This window comes from Gorilla gorilla, chromosome 15, assembly GCF_029281585.2.
Source record: "Gorilla gorilla gorilla isolate KB3781 chromosome 15, NHGRI_mGorGor1-v2.1_pri, whole genome shotgun sequence".
Classification (NCBI taxonomy): Eukaryota; Metazoa; Chordata; class Mammalia; order Primates; family Hominidae; genus Gorilla; species Gorilla gorilla.
In genome coordinates, this window is record NC_073239.2 from 124,765,146 (window position 1) to 124,782,186 (window position 17,041).

At 46.0% G+C, this 17,041-nt stretch overlaps 1 pseudogene; it reads left to right on the forward strand.

The window, feature by feature from the left end:
• The window catches only part of LOC129527285 (NADH dehydrogenase [ubiquinone] 1 alpha subcomplex subunit 8-like), a 135,717-nt pseudogene that overhangs the window by 116,249 nt on the left and 2,427 nt on the right, over nucleotides 1–17,041 (forward strand).

Here is a 17,041-nt window from a genome sequence, read left to right on the forward strand (position 1 = left end):
TTGCTTGAACCTAGAAGGCGGCAGTTGCAGTAAGCCAAGATCATGCCATTGCACTCCAGTCTAGGCAACAAGAGCGAAACTCTGCCTAAAAAGAAAAAGAAAAAGAAATAAGGATGATGCCAGGCATGGTGGCTTACACCTCTAATTCCAGGGCTTTGGGAGGCCAAGGCAGGTGGATGGCTTGAGCCTAGAAGTTCGAGACTAGCCTGGGCAATAGTGAGACCCTGTCTCTACAAAAAAAAAAACAATACAAAAATTAGCCAGGCATGGTGGCACACACCTGTAGTCCCAGCTACTCGAGAGGCTGAGGTGGGAGGATCCCTTGAGCCTGGGAGGTGGAGGTTGCAATGAGCTGAGATCATGCCACTGCACACCAGCCTGGGCATTAAAGCAAGGCTGTGTTTCAAAAAAAAAAAAGAAAAAATGAAATAAACATGCTAAAATTGATAATAATTTTTACCTATTTGCTTAAAATTTGCTACAATATATAGTACTCAGTTTCTTCTCTTGTCAGAGTTACTAATGATGTTACAAGAAAGAAAATCCACCAACCTTTTTTTTTTTTTTGAGACGGAGTCCTGCTCTGTTGCCCAGGCTGGAGTGCAGTGGCTCGATCTTGGCTCATTGCAAGCTCTGCCTCCCAGGTTCACGCCCCCACCATTCTTTTAATGTTTTATAACAGTGAGACATTTCAATTCCCTCTGGGCAAATTAATGAGATAGGATCAATGTCAGTGTCAGTCCTTATAACTGAGGAACTCCTACAGATTGCATTTTTTCCCTTGAAGTATAAATTATGGTATTCTTTTTATTTCCTGTCCTTCATTCAAGGAGACAGATTTTATGCTGAAAGATGTGTATTTTCCTATTCCATGCCTTTAATACTCATGAAACAGTAAAAGAAATAAACTTAATTAAACCTCTCATAATGTAACCAGAGTCCACTAGATGATATTCTCTAGGGTACAAAATGGAAGGAATCCCAGAAGCACGTAAGGTGGCCCCAAATTAAAGAAGGTATTAAATTTTAAGTGCAAGATATAAATGCTTCCCTATTCATTACCTAAGGGGGTGACAAAGAATAAAAGAATAAACTAGGTGAAAACTCATTCCTTCAAACTGATGCTTCATTTTTATAAAGAGAAAAGAACACCCGTCCGTTACCTCAAGTTTTTCATTAACTCAGTAGTTCTTTCCAAGCCATGAGTCACCGCTGTGGGGAACAACTCAGACCTTTTTTAAAAATCCTGCCTGAAAAAGAGAATATGTCGGGTGGGTGGTTTTAAAAGTCCCGAATAATGGCTGTTTTATAGCTAGTAGCCCACTGTTGTTAAAACCTCACAGCGTCTCTTCTCCCCAGGCATGACGGAGATGGTGCATAAAATTACTCTGAGCAGAGCAGTGAGAACCATGCAGAATCTCTTTCCTGAGGAGTACAACTTCTACCCTGGCTCATGGATTCTGCCTGACGAGTTCCAGCTCTTTGTTGCTCAGGTAGATGGCACTCCGTCCCCATGACCCCTGAATTATATTATGGTTGCAACTGTGTCCTGGGTCCTGTGTGCTGGGAGCTGGGACGGGGGTCCCAGGGAGCTGCGACTAAGGGAGCATCTTAGCAGTACACAGTAGGTGTTGGCGGCTATCAAAACAGCTTGCAGAGTTGAACGAGTAGGGTGACAGGTAGGTAAACTGAAGAAACGGGTCTTGACACAAGGAGACAGCCCTAAGGCGGATATCAGAGCTGGATCATGGAGTCAGGACGCTGGGAAGCCGGGGAGCTGGAGCCGGAGCAGGTGGTTGGGCCCCCAGGTAGGATGGGGCCTCTGGGGGAATCCTAGAGCCGTGGCCTCGCCGGCTTCCTGTGGCCTGAGATGTGGGAGGTCAGGCTCTGTTTAAAGGCCAGGGAGCAGGTCTGACAAACTCATGGGGAACCTTTTAAGTGTTTTGCTTTAAACTTGTTCCAAAATCAATTGTCAAGTGACCCATTCCACCTCGAAGCACCAGGTTTGAGCATTTAATACACTGGAGCCCTCACCACTGATTGTGAAGTGGAACTCAGAATTGCCATTTTTGTTAGCCTTTTAACAGTTTCATTTAGGATCCCTTCAAAGCCTTTGTGTACAAGTTTCACAGTCTGTCCCATAACTCTGGGGTAACTATACAACCAATGCCTGTCTAATTGTGATAAGGCTAACACCATTTACTGTTCCTGCTATGTTCCAGGCTTTGTGCTAGAAGTTTAACATTTTTTATTTATTTTTATTTTTGTGTTTTTGAGACGGAGTGTTGCTCTGTTGCCTAGGCCAGAGTGCAGTGGTGCGATCTTGGCTTACTGCAGCTTCCGCCTCATGGGTTCAAGCCATTCTCCTGCCTCCGCCTTCTGAGTAGCTGGGACTACAGGCGGGTGCCACCACACCAGCTTTTTTTTTTTTTTTTTTTTTGTATTTTTTGTATTTTTGGTAGAGATGGTGTTTCACCGTGTTGGCCAGGCTGGTCTCGAACTCCTGACCTCATGAGATCTGCCCGCCTCAGCCTCCCAAAGTGCTGGGATTATAGGCATAAGCCACCACGCCCAGCCCACATTATTTCTTTTAATCTTCACAGCAATCTTGTGAGGCTGGTTTTATTATTATCCCCATATTATGGATGAGGAAACTGAGGCTTTGAAAAATTTAGCAACTTGCTTGAGAAGTAAGGTTTAAAACCTAGAGCTATTTCCAAGGCATATGCTTTCTATAGTCTATTTTATTGCCTCTGTATTGTTTTGGTTTTAATATTGAATTATAAAACTTGTAATAAAATTATCATTTACTAAACACAAAAACAGCTTGAAGTGATAATTTTTAAAGGAAGTTTTCTCTGAGATGGTGGTCACATGGGTTTATATACATTGCTTAAAATTCACCGAACTATTAACTTAAAATGGGTGCATTTAATTGTATGCAAGCTATGCTCCAATAAAGTTAATTTTAAAAGATAACTCTCAGCTGTTCCTCATAATTACCCCCCCGCAATGTCTCTCTTCTGTGGCTCTGCTCATGCTGTTGTTGCTATGTGGAATACCTTTCCTTCCCAGCTTTGCATCCAACTACAGTCATGAGTCACTTGACGGGCACACATTCTGAGAAAAGTGTCATTGGGTGATTTCATCATTGTGCCAACACCATAGAGTGTGCTTACACAAACCTAGATGGTATAGGCTCCCACACATCCAGGCTATATGGTATAGCCTATCGCTCGTAGGATACAAACCTGTATAGCATGGTACTGGACTTAATATTGGTAAGTCTTTTTTGTATCTAAACATAGGGGAAAATACTGTATAAAAGATGAAAAATGATACACCTATGTAGGATACTTCCCTCCACTCCCCACCGTCTCAGGCGAAAGGGTTTGGGGTCAGGTATGTTTATCCTCCACCCCCACCATCTCAGGCGAAAGGGTTTGGGGTCAGGTATGTTTACCCTCCACTCCCCCCGTCTCAGGCGAAAGGGTTTGGGGTCAGGTATGTTTATCCTCCACTCCCCACCGTCTCAGGAGAAAGGGTTTGGGGTCAGGTATGTTTATCCTCCACCCCCACCATCTCAGGCGAAAGGGTTTGGGGTCAGGTATGTTTACCCTCCACTCCCCCCGTCTCAGGCGAAAGGGTTTTTGTTCAGGTATGTTTACCTTCCACTGACTTTTCAACTTCCGGCTCCTTCATTGCTCCAAAATCCTAACTACCGCAAGGAAAAAACACACAGAGAGGCCGCAGCACAGAATCAAGAGACATGCAAGATTAAACTACACGCCTGACCACACATGAACCCTGGCAGCATGGCACAGACACAGTGAGAGACACGAACATGGGGTCAAGCCCACGCATACGGTGACCAAAGGAACTCCCAGCTTGGTGGCTCCCATTATCCCAAGGGCCTGCACCGAAGCAGGCGAAACCCACAAGGGCCCTGCACCTATGTCCACTGAGGCATAACCTGTGAACCAAGTCCCACATGAGGGTGTGGGGCCCCCAGAGTACACTCAGAGCCACTTGGGAGCATCAGGGAACACACCCACTTGGGTGACCAGAGCTTGGTTGAAGACCCAGCTGTGCTGTAACCAGCATTGAGGCTGGATTTTCACCCCAATCTTCAGGCTGCAAAGCCGACATGCATTCCACAGTGGCAACCCACCTCCTGCTTTGGCCTAGAGCTACTCTGCATCTGGAAGCTGATGGACAGTGAGAGTTAGCCTCATCAGTGATAGGAAAAAATGAGCCCAGAGTCCCCCTGGGGGTGCCTGTGGGGCGGAGAGAGGCTCTGGAGGGAGGTGGATGAAGTCCAGATCTGGAATTCTGCACTCCCGCCTCCTGAGCTGCCAGGACTCTGGACTGTTGCCCTCAGCAGGAGTTGAAGCAGTAGGACCACCCACGGTTCTGCCTGAGGTCACCCTCTGTTCTTGGTGGCCCTGGCAATCAGAGTCCCAGGCACTGGTCACCTTTCATTCACTCATTTATTTATTTAAGACAAAGTGTGGCTCTGTTGCCGAGGCTGGAGTGTAGCGGCACCATCTTGGCTCACTGCAACCTCCACTTCCTGGGTTCAAGCAATTCTCCTGCCTCAGCTTCCCAAGTAGCTGAGGTTACAGGCACGCACCACCACATCCAGGTAATTTTTGTATTTTTAGTAGAGACAGGGTTTCGCCATATTGGCCAGGCTGATCTTGAACTCCTGACCTCTGGTGATTCACCTGCCTCAGCCTCCCAAAGGGCTGTGATTACAGGCGTGAGCGACTGGGCCCGGCCACCTTTCTTCTATTCACAGTCTGCCCCTCGTTTTATTGCTTGACTGTTTAACTTACATCTGCCGGGCGAAGAGTCAGAGCCCTGGCATTGGGAAGTGGTCAACTCATGGGTTGGTAAAAATAATTTACCAACAATAGTATAGGTTTGAAAAAGGCAAGTTTATTAGAAAGGAATCACACTGCAAAAGGGTGCTGTGGGGTGCCTTATTGAGAGAGGATTGAGCATGCCGCAGTGAATTTTCCTTAGGAGCATTTATGGAACTTAAGAGGGGAGCTTGAGGGTAATTTGGGACACATTAGCCACGTAGGTTATAATAATGATTACATTTGTAGACGTTTTGGTGCCTTAATGTAAGCAAGCATTGCAAAATGAGTTTCCACATGGCATTTCAGAGATGTATGGACATTTTAGTTACTTATAAAAGTTGAACGAGGCCTGGAACCAGATGCCGACTTTAGATACTAGAGAAGTTTAATTATTATTCCCAGGGAAGGAGTTTTGCCTCCGGATGGCCTGTTTGATGGTCACCAGGGGGTCTTTGCTCCCTTCCAAATTCCTCAAATTAGGAGTTTTTTACTCCATTCTCTGTTCAGTGGTCACCAGGTGACTTTTACTCTCCTCAGCAACTGCCACCCTTTCTAGACTGTAAATCTTCCTGAAAGCAGGGATCATATCTGTAGTAGTCCATTCTCACACCACTATAAAAAACTGCCCAAGACTGGGTAATTTATTAAGGAAAGAGGTTTAATTGACTCACAGTTCCCCAAGACTGGGGAGGCCTCAGAAAACTTATAACCATGGTGGAAGGGGAAGCAAATATGTCCTTGTTCTCATCGTGGCAGGAGAGAGAAGTGCCAGCAGGGGAAATGCCAGACATTTATAAAACCATCGGATCTCATGAGAACTCACCCACTATCATGAGAACAGCGTGGGGGAAACTGCACCCATGATCCAATTATCTCCACCTGGTCCCGCCCTTGATATGTTGGGATTATTACAATTCAAGGTGAGATTTGAGGGGGGACCCAGAGCCAAACCATATCAATATCTGAGCCACCTCTGTATCATTCACACGCATTGCCCCATCGACCCTCAGGACACCCCTTTGAGGCTGAGTTAGCATCTGTCCCCAGGGATAATAGGAGGCCTCAGAAAGCACACATGGCGGCACCGGACAGACCTGGAGCTGGTTCCAGCTCCTCCACTCCTTAGCTGGTGTCTCTTTGTGCAGATTAGTGAAACTCTAAACTCCTCTTTTCTCTTGGGGGTCAGGCGCTGATGTGGAAAGGAGACATAGCAAAGGCTCAGAGTAACTACGTGAGCGACTGTTGTCATGTCCTCATTGATATGACAGGAGGAAACAGGCTTAGTGGAAGGCTTGTCCTGTCTTGCTGCCCAGCAAGGCAGTGGGGGGACCCGGTGCTCAGGGACTCAAATTCATTCCTCTAAGAAAAGTGTGAAGAGGGTACACAGATTCAAAGACACTCTATGTAGTCTGTTCTTCATGATCAGATGAGAAAACACCATGAATGGCGTGTTTCTAAGCTTAGCGAAGAGCAACGTGGAATGAACCCCAGGGGTGAAGGAGAAGCCCTAGGAGGCCCCAGGCAGCCTTCACAAGAGCAACTGGAGGCTTGATGTCCAGCAGATTCCTTTGTCCATGGTGACCTCTCCCTCCTGTCTCCTGACCACTGCCTCAGCCCTGCCTGTTCAAACGCCTAGAGGAAGTGGCTATTTTTCCTGCGTGAAGTCTCCTGGGGAAAAGTCTTTGAATCCTAGTGCCTGGGGGAATGAAAGCATCTAAAGTGACAGCATCAAGGCCCAGAAGGCCGACTCAGGGATGAGGTCTGGGAGGAAATCACTTAAACCTCACCCCTCTGCTGCCCTGAACCTCCTGCAACCTGGACATTGGGGTGGCACCCAGAGCACTGGCTTAGCTGTGAAGACAGGAGTGTGCACTCCAGCGCTGCCTTCTCCTAATAACTGGGTGATCTTGCAGGTTACTTTGAATCTCTAAGCCTTGATACCCTCCTCTGTAAAAACATACAGTTTGAGGGATTAAAGCTGAATACTTTTTTAAAGTACATGCCACAGTGAAGTGATCAACAGCATGAACTTCCTTCCCCTTTTCCTTTTCCCCTCAGAACTCCCCCCTCATAGTTATGGATTCTCCACATCTTCAGGGCAGAGATCTGAAACAGTGGAGGTTGAGGTGGTAGGGGAGTTCAGTCTAGGTTTTCTGTAGCTATGAAAGATGGGTACCATGGTCCTGTTTCCCCCAAACTGATGTTGAAACCTAATGCCCTCCAAAGTGATGAGTTTAAGAGTTGTGGCTTTTTGGAATTGACTAGGTCATGGAGGTGGAAATTTCATGGATGGGATGAGAGACCTCTTCAGAGAGGCCCAAGAGAGACCCTTCATCCTTTCTAGTATGTGAGGACACAGTAAGAAGCCACCATCGATGAACTAGGGAGTGAATCCTCCCCAGACACCGAATTTGCTGGTGACTTGGTCATAGATTTGACGCCTCCATAACTGTGCGCAATAAATTTCTGTTGTTTATAAACCTCCCAGCTTATGGTATTTTGTTATAGCATCCAGAGCAGACGAAGACAATGGGTGACTCTTGCCACAGGAGTGTAAAGGTCTCATCAGTGTAGTGGAGGGGAGGGGTCTCTCCCAGCCCATGGCCTGCTCTGATTACTGAAGCAAGGACCCTTATGCCCTCAACACCATTTACGAGATGGCTCCAAGGCTGCACCTGCCAGGACATATGGCCCCTGCTGGGTACGTAGAGAAAGCTGACATGTACAAACATCACTCACTCCTCTTCCACTCCTGCTCTCTGTTCTCTCACTGTATTGATCAATTCATGTTCCAGATCCTACCAGTGCCAAAATCACCTTTTCTGTTCCCCGTGCTCCACTTTAACTTGTTTGAAAAGAGATAGCTCCTCCCCACCATTGGACAATAATTGCTTTACCTGGGATTGAGGAGAAAGGCAGTGTGAGCTTGCCTTGGAAGTCAAAGCCACTGAGAAACCTGAGCCTGGAGGTGCATCACACACAGGTCCAGAGTTTTCTCTTCTGGGCTATTATGGAGAAATGGCCATCCTGGAGGAAGAAGAAGCTGTCTCCCAGGGACTTCCAGGCCTTGGCGGCCCAGGGAGGCTCACTCAGCAGGCCCAGGCTCAGCTAAGACATCCCATTCTCAAAGCCCTGGGGACAGAGGCAGCTCCCTCTCCCCAGAATTGTCTCCCCAGGTCTCTGAATCCTGGCAGGAAGGGGGAAGAGCCTCAGCATTTTGTAAGAAGAGAAGGGCAGGCTTATGGTTCAGCCACTGGATTATAGACACTGTCCTGGGCTTCCACCCCTGATGATACCTGAACTTACAGCTGAGCATCCTCTCCTGGAGTTCTGTGTAGCTTCTTGCTTTCTGGAACTCCTTCCTCGCTGTGCCATCCACTCAGTTCCCATTTCAAGGGATCCCTTGTGGTTGACATTTGAATACTACCTTGCAGGAGTCAGCATTATTTCACACCTTCAGCATGGATCATCTCTTTCCTGCTTGAAATGCCTTCCTCTCCAGGATTCCAGGATCCCACACACTCCACCTCAGTCTCTTACCAGGTTCCCCTTCTCTGCCCCTTCTCTCTAGGAAGTGTTCCTTTTGCAAAATAATGACCACATCTGTAGCTTCAGCCCTGACTTCACTCCTGGACTCTAGGTTCATTTATCTATCTGCCTCTGCCTCCTCTGCAAGCATCTCAAATTGAGAAGATCCACAAAAATTGTTGAATTCACACATCCAAAAACTGTTTTGCCCATCTTCCTTGTTTTTGTAAATGGCATCATCATGTGCTCATTCCTGAGACTAATGCCCTAGGAGTCATTCATGGTTCTTCTCTTTCCCTGGAAACACTGGTCTGGCCCGTAGGAGATTCTCCTGAATTCTACCTTCTAAGTCTTTTCCTAATCCAGTCATCTTCCCTGTCTCCATTGTGACCAGTGCCATTCAGCATGCCATCATTTCTTGCCTGGACAATGCAACAACCTCTTATCTAGCCTTTCTTTCTTCCCTCTGAAATAAAAATTTATTATTCCCTCAGAAGGCAGAGTAATTTTCTGAAATGTGCATCAGACTGCATGATTCCAGTGCACACTGAACATGGTTCTACATGACAGCCAGTCTCCCGAGTTATCCAGCTCACTTCCACACCTCACTGTGTCCCAGCACACTCATCCTTGCCTTCTTTCAACATCTCAGGGATGTTTCTCTGCCTAGAGTCCTCCCCGCAGGGCTGCACACATAGCCACCCATCTCCCATCACTCAGGCTGGAGAATTACCCACTCAGAAAGGCCTCCAAAGACATTACAGTCAGAACCTCATGTTTCTTCCCACCTCAGTCTCTCTCTCTTTATACTCTATTTAGATTTATATTATCTTTCTCTTTTTTCCCTTCTTTTCTGCTTTTTTTTTTTGAGATGGGGTCTTGCTATGTTGCACAGGCTAGAGTGCAGTGACTACTTACAGGCGTAAGCATAGCTCACTATAGCCTCGAACTCCTGTGCTCGAGTAATCCTGCCTCAGCCCCCTGAGCCCACGGACACATGCCATGGTGCCTGGCAAATATTTAGATTTTTTCACAGCACATATTACTACCTGAAATTGGCTCAACGTTTTCATTATTTACTTATTTATTGTCTTTCTCCCTGGCAGTAAACCATAGGAACATGTTCTCTGAAGTATGCCCATTAAAAAATTGTGTGTATGCCTAACCCCAGCTACTCAGGATATTGAGGTGGGAGAATGACTTGAGCCCAGGAGTTTGAGATCAGCTTGACCCATATAGCAAGGCCCCATCTCAAAAAGTATATATTGCATGTATTGGAAAATTATTATAAAATTATTTATTGTATACATTGCATGTATATACTTTGTGTATAGTATGCATATGTAACATGTGCATAACTTTTATTATTTTAACCATTTTTAAGTGCACAGTTCAGTGGCATTAAGTACATCCACACTCTTTTCCAAACATCACCATCTTCCATCCCAAAACTTTTCCATTAACTGAAACCCTGCACTCATTAAACACTAACTATTCCCCTAATCCAGACCCTGGCAACTACCATTCTACTTTTGGCCTCTATAAACAGGACTACTCTAGGCACCTCACATATGTAAACTCATACGTTATTTGACGTTTTGTGATTGATTTATCACAAAATAAATGTGGAATTACAAACCAAAATATGGTATATGTATATGTGTGTATATTTACTCATGGATTCGATTTACCAGAAACCGTTATTTTTATATGCCACGGCTTCCAGTTACTCTTTGGGGTCCTTTTATTTAGATTTGAAGGAGTCCCTTTAACATTCTTTTTTGGGCAGGTCTTGTGGCGATGCACCTTCCACCATTTGTGTTTCTGGGAATGTCTTTATTGTGCCATCATTTTTGAAGGGCAGTTTGTTCAGATATACAATCCTTAGTTGAGAGTTGAGTGTTTCCTTGTTTGTTTTCTCAGCATTCTAAGTATGTCCTCTGACTGTCTTCTGGCCTGTAAAGTTTCTACTGAGAAATTCCCCAATAGTCTACTTGGGAATCCGTCTTACATGGCAAGTCACTTTCCTCTTGCTCCTTTCAAGACTGTCTATTTTACTTGGTTTAAGGCAGTTTAACTATAATACGACTCAGTACAGGTCTCTTAGGATGATTCTATGTGGACTTATCAAGCTTCCTGAATTTGTAGATTCAAGGATTTCTTGGGAAGTTTTCAACCATTATTATTTTATAAAAATAATCTCTGTCTTTCTCTCTCAGTATCTCCTCTCTGAGACTTCCACAATGCATGTGTTGGTTCACTTGTCAGCACCTTATAAGTCCATGAGCTCCTTTTACTTTATTTATTGTTTCTGTTGTTCCTCAGACTCGTAATTTAAACGACCTGTCTTCAAGTTTATCGGTTCTTTCTTCTCACTCTTTGAATCTGCTGTCGAACAGCTCTAGTATATTTTCCAATTTGGTTACCATATTTTTCAGCTCTAGAATTTCTGTTTGCTTCTTTTTTTATAATTTTGGTTATTTTCTTATCATTTTAATGTATATTTGTATATTGCTTTTCTTATTTTCTTTAGTTGTTCGTTTGTGTTTTTCTTTAACTCTTTTAGCATATTGAAGTGTTGTTTTACTTTTTTTATCTAGGAAGCCTGATGTGTGTTTCTGCAAAGACAGTTTCTGAAAACTTATTTTGTTTTACAAATGGTTGATGTTTTTCTGTACCTTTGTGTGCCTTGTAATCTTTTGTTAAAAACTGGGCATTTGAAGAAACAGGTACCTCTCTCAGTCTTTACAGACTGATGTGGCATACTTTTGCTAATTGGTGAAAGATGTCCTAAGTCTGGATCAGCCTGGGATAAAGCCTTATGGTCATTTTAGGTATTTTCTGGGCATGTGTCCTCCCTGGGCGTGTGTGTGTGTGTCTGTGTGTTGCGTGTCTGTGTGTGTTTGTGTGTGTGTGTGCATTGTCTTGTTTTCTTCCCTCAATTTCTCCCATATAAACAGCCGCTTTTACATGTCTTAATGAGCCTCATTCAGCTTCTCTCAGGCTCAGGCCTGAGATGTTCTATTGCATTTCTCTGCCCATGTTCCTTTGCCCCAGGTGTCCACAGTCTGCAGCCTCCCCACCAGTTCTCCCATGCCTTGGTGTCTGCCATTGCTTTTCAAGGCTTCCAGCAGCCTGAGAGCCAAGCCATGGCACCATTCTCCACCTGAGCTCCCAGCCAGGCAAAACAGAAACAAGTCTCTTGGGCAGCCACATACAGAGTAGAATATTACAGATAAATGCTGTCCTTTTTCTTCCAGCCTGAGGGAGGGAACTGGGAATTGTGCTGCAAGATGCCAAGGATGGGTAGCAATTTCACAGCATTTCCTGCTGGCTTAAATGTAACTTTTTCTTAATTTGATGTTTTCTTAGTTGCTGTAGATGCTGGATTTGTTTTCAGAGCTCCTATAAAGTTATTGTAGTCCATCTGTAGTTGCTTTCCTAATATTTCCATGGGGAAACAAGTGTTTGAAGCTTCCAGTCCACTGTCTTGCTGATATCACTCCTGGCAAGCCCATTTTTAAAATTATGGAACTAAGACTCAGAAAAGCTGGTAAGTGACAGCACTTTGACTAAAATCTGTGAATGTGAATCTTTAGACTAGTGTTTCTTCTACACGGCTGACCCCAAGCTGTCCTTCTAATAATCAGAGCGATAATAACGACGTGCATACAAATGACACACTGCAGTTTAAAAACTAGCTTTGTGGCCGGGCGTGGTGGCTCACGCCTGTAATACCAGCACTTTGGGAGGCCGAGATGGGCGGATCACAAGGTCAGGAGATTGAGACCATCCTGGCTAACGTGGTGAAACCTCGTCTCTACTAAAAATACAAAAAAATTAGCCGGGCGTGGTGGCGGGTGCCTATAGTCCCAGCTACTCTGGAGGCTGAGACAGAAGAATGGCATGAACCCGGGAGGTGGAGCTTGCAGTGAGCCGAGGTCAGGCCACTGCACTCCAGTCTGGGTGACAGAGGAAGACTCCGTCTAAAAAAAAAAAAAACTAGCTTTGTTTTCTTGTGAGGCATCTAGAGTTCCTGTTTAGGGTAGTTGGGAGAGAGGGGAACTGTCCCATTTGCTAGATGAAGAAACTGGACTATTTGTCCAAAGTCACATACAAATTAGTGGAAAACTCATATTAGTTTATCTGCCTCCATATGGCCATTTTGGCCTCTGCCCCACACTTTCAGAGGCTTGGAAGGTGCAGGTGGGAAGATGAGGAAAAACAGATCAGAGAGGGATATATTGCAGGGCAGGTACCTCACCTTCCCTTACCCCAGAAGGTGCCTGCCATGCAAAAGCCACAGGCCATGGCCTGTGAGAGTTCCCTAGAATTAAGCAATAAAGGGAAGAGTCATGGGGAGGGTCAGAAACCTGAATTCCAGGTCCCTCTGTGAGCCCCAGCCTCTCTGTACCTTGGTTGTGCAGTATCTGCACTGAGGCCTGACCGCATCTCCTTGTCTAGGACTGCTGGCCTATTCCTCTCCCTCCTCTTTACCCTCCCAGGCTCTGTAGGGACAGCTTGAAGGCTGCCCTGAACCTGGATCCAGTCCCACAGCCAGGACTTCCCTGTGCCCACCTCCTTGGTGACAAAACCTACCCTGGCTGCTGGCCTGGTTGAGGACAGTGGGAGGAGAAGAGGCCGCCCAGCGCTGCAGCTTTTATTCTCTGAAGCCAGAGACCCACCCTGGGAGATTTTATCAGGACTTCTGCTCCCAGATCCCTCCTTCTACAGACACCCTGATCCCCAGGATCTAAAGCCGCCTCCTTGGAACTCTCTTCTCAGTCAATGCCCTGTCTCCTGAGTGGGTCCCAGTCCTCCCTGCTTCCTGCCACCCCCTGGGAGGTCCCAGCCCTCCTGCACATGCCCACAGCTGTGGAGTTGTGCAGGCACAGCCCCTGGGATGTGGCCTCATCGTAGTGTGCAGGGAGGCCCTGCAGTGAAAACCTGCACACTTCTGCACCAGGACACTGGAGTCTGCCGTCCTCCCCTGGGCTGGAGATGGGGAAGCAGCACGTAAGACTTCCTCACAGGTTACAAGCCTGCGGCCTGTGTGGAGGCCACCAGGTGAAGTTAACTACAGGAGTGGTTAACTGTACTGTCTCTAAAGCCAAGTTATTGTTGGGTGTGGAAAACAGAGAATAGGAGCACACAGCTGAGGCTCTGCAGTGATCACTAATTTTCAAAAAATAATTGGAAATTTTTCTCTAGTTGCTAATTGTTCAAGAAACTTAGATCATGAAGAAAATAAATACAAAATCTGAACTACAGTATAATGGTTTCTAACAATCTTGAACTTGGATTTGGTTTTCAGAGTAAGGGAACAAGGGAAAGTGCAAATTAACCTGGGAGGTTATCTGGGCAGCAAAAGCCTCTCAGGAGCATATGTAGAGTCCAAGGGTGGAGGAATCTGAAGCGCTTTTGGTATGAAATTCTTTTATAAGCAATTTTCTTCGGTCCTCTCAGAAGAGACCTCTAACTGTATTCTTTTAGCGTGTCAGAAATGATGCATCTAGCTGCTTCCTCAGCGTCTTGTGATTGGCATCTGAAGTGGAGGGTGATCTTGTGTGACTGAGCCCCCAACCTGTGGAATCAGCTGCTGTGTCCAGGTAGATATTGTCAGAACTGAATTGAATTGGAAGAAACTCAGTTGTATCTGCTGGAGAATCTGTAGGATTGCTTGGTGGGGAAACTCCCCACAAATCTTGGTGACGGGAGGTCACAGAAGTATTGCATGTTGATGGTTGAGTGAGGAGATGGGAAAAGTGCGCTTTGGCTGTCTTCTCCCTGTCTCTCCTTCGAGGGCTTGTCGGCTGTACACCGATCTCCCAGCAGCTTCTGCGTCTTTTCTCCCTCAGATGTTCTCTCCTGTGCCCTCCTCCTTCAGTGAGATGTAAACAAGCTGCCTCATGTGTCTTGTCTTGTTGGAAGCCCGGGGCTTGACACCAGATATTTACCGTCTCAGGATGTGTGCACCCCACAGTTCTCTACCCCAAAACTCTTTTTCTCACTTTGTTAAACAACTTGATTTTCAGGCATTGCTGAAAATGCTTGACTTTCAAAAAAATATCAAGACTCATCTTAAGATCTGGATTTTGCAGTGCCTTTATTACTTCATGTGTCTTCTGCTTATTCTCATGTGAAATTGTATTCTAGGTACTAATTAATTATGCCAAGGCTTTCTTCCCTTTCTGGATAACTTGCAGTGTTTGGGATGCTAACTGCATGGTGTCCTTACTGTTTTGTCAAATATCAGCCCCTTTATTGCCTTGGTCCATCAAACAAGGCCATGGTCCTTTATTTATTTTCCAAGCCTGGTTTTCCTGCAGGGATAAGCACTGACCCTGATGGTCCCTCTAAGGTCACGTGTGTGGCTGTGAAGAAGTTCAGTGGAGCAAGTGCCAGACAGAGGCAACACAGCCCAGTCCAGATCCCTGCCGGCCCTGTCCACAGCCTCTCTGTCTCAACTCCTTACTGAAGGAAAGGACAGAATGCCCCAAAGGTCAATACAAAGCTGGGGCATGTGAGAGCTCTTGGGACCATGGGAGAGTGGACAGCGACCCCAGGAATCTGCTCAACACTGGGTGAGGAAGGTAGACTCTGTTTATCCAATTTGCTAGGTCTTATCTCCAGAATTCGTCACAACTGCATAGGAGACCAGGTGAGTGATTGCACCTAGACCTCCCATACAGGTGGGATTGCACCTTAATTGATCTCGCTGTTGATACTGGTGGATAACTCCATTTGGTTGGCCAAGAAGGACGTCTAAATACACATGATAATGGTGGACGAGGTAGAGAGTCAAGAAAGGCTGGGTCCAAAGTAAAGAAGCAAAAGTTTCTCTGACACACAGAGTGGGTGGAATTTGGGAGCCCAGGCAGCAGAGCCCCACAGAAGTATCTTCACATGGAGCAGAGCCCCATTCAGCCTAGGATTGAGGGCTCATTCTCAGGATGGGCTGGTAATACCTAGGCAGTGCTTTGGACTTAGGAGAGCCTCGGGGTACTAGGGCATTCACTAAAGCAGGACCCAGGACATAAATATAGTTCTAAGGATTAAAGCCCAGGGTGGGGCTTGGGTTCATAAACCACACTCTCAGATTCTGGGCACCAGGTCAGAGTTGGGCCGGTAATAAGGATCCTTACCGTCAAGTCCCTGAGTGTGTGGCTGTAGCTGTTGAAGTACTACAGGACTTCTGGTAGAAGGGCTGACACTTTCTGTAGATAGGGATCAAGGGGCTTTGCTGTGTTGAGGAGGCTGCACGTAGAGGCCGGAAACTAGGCTGGGCCTGGCAGGTTGGAAGGTCATTCATGGACCGAGCACATGGGCTTCAGTCCACGTGAGCCACTTGGCATTATTTCACAGCCAATGGGTGCTGTTTGTGAATGTTCCTTGAATGCATATTTTGGTCGAATGAGAGAATTCATTCATGTGAATTAATGAGAGAGGGAGTTGGAATAGTAAGAGGCAGGCACAAGCAGCCACTCATTAAACTCTGCGGAATTAATGAATGACTAATACAAAAAGGATCACCAGCTGGAAAAAAAAGTCACTCCACGCACTCCTCTAGTGAGAGGAAAGAATCATGAGGTTGTGGCACATGGCAGGGTTTGTTGGTGGGTCAATGACAAGCTTTCAGTCTGGAGGATGACTTGGGTACATTGGAGACAAAATAAATCCGTACAACTCTCACCTTTTTGTGACACCTTGTCACACTGCATACCTATATTACCTTCAAGACAATCTCATGAACTGGGTATTTTTATCTATATTGTAGAGCCCAGAAGCTGAGCCTCAAAGGTCCCTCAGCTCTTGGACACCTAGAACTGTGCAGTTTGAAACAAGCCATGGTGAGAAGTGTTCCCTGAGTCAGGGAGAAGAGACTGGCTCCACAGAAACAAGCCCTTAGCCAGGCAGGGCTCAGGAAGTAAACGTCAGTGGCTCTGAAGGCAAGGCTGGTGCATTCTGATGCTGGACACAAGGTGACTTTTGCTCTGCAGGATGTGAGCAAGCTCATTTCCAGGCATGGATGACTTCGGGAAGAAGGTCTACTGGCCCGTGTTTGAGGCAGGAAGAGAAATGCAAGGATTAAATTTATACCAGTTTTGCCACAAAGTAACAGATTGTGAAATCTCACAGATCCAAGTGAGGTAAGCAATGTTCACTGATGCTCATGAAGAGTGACAATACATTTATTATCTCATCTGTGCAACTTTCAGAAGCAAATGTTTGCATATTTAACAACTACCCTAGACCTCAGACATAGCCAAGAACTGTCTACAGAAAGCTGAGACCAGTGGCACCATGGATCTGGGGACTTGGTCTCTGCAGCAGGCTGGGCACAGCCTCAGGACTCCAGGATGCAGAATCCAATGGCAGAGGCCAGATGAGGGCGACATACAGCACACACTGTGGGTCCACACTGACCTCTCTCTGCAGGAATCATCCCCGTTAGACCCTGGAAAACTGTGAGGGGATAACTGAAAGTGCTGAACTCAACGGACATAAGAAAAACTGCCCCAAATTGTTGTGTGACTAAGGCAAGTCACACGATCTGTTTTGAGTCTCACGTTCATCATCTTTACAATGGGAATAAATAATTTCTTGCCTGTCTCCCATGAGATTGTTCTGATGTTTGAGTAAAA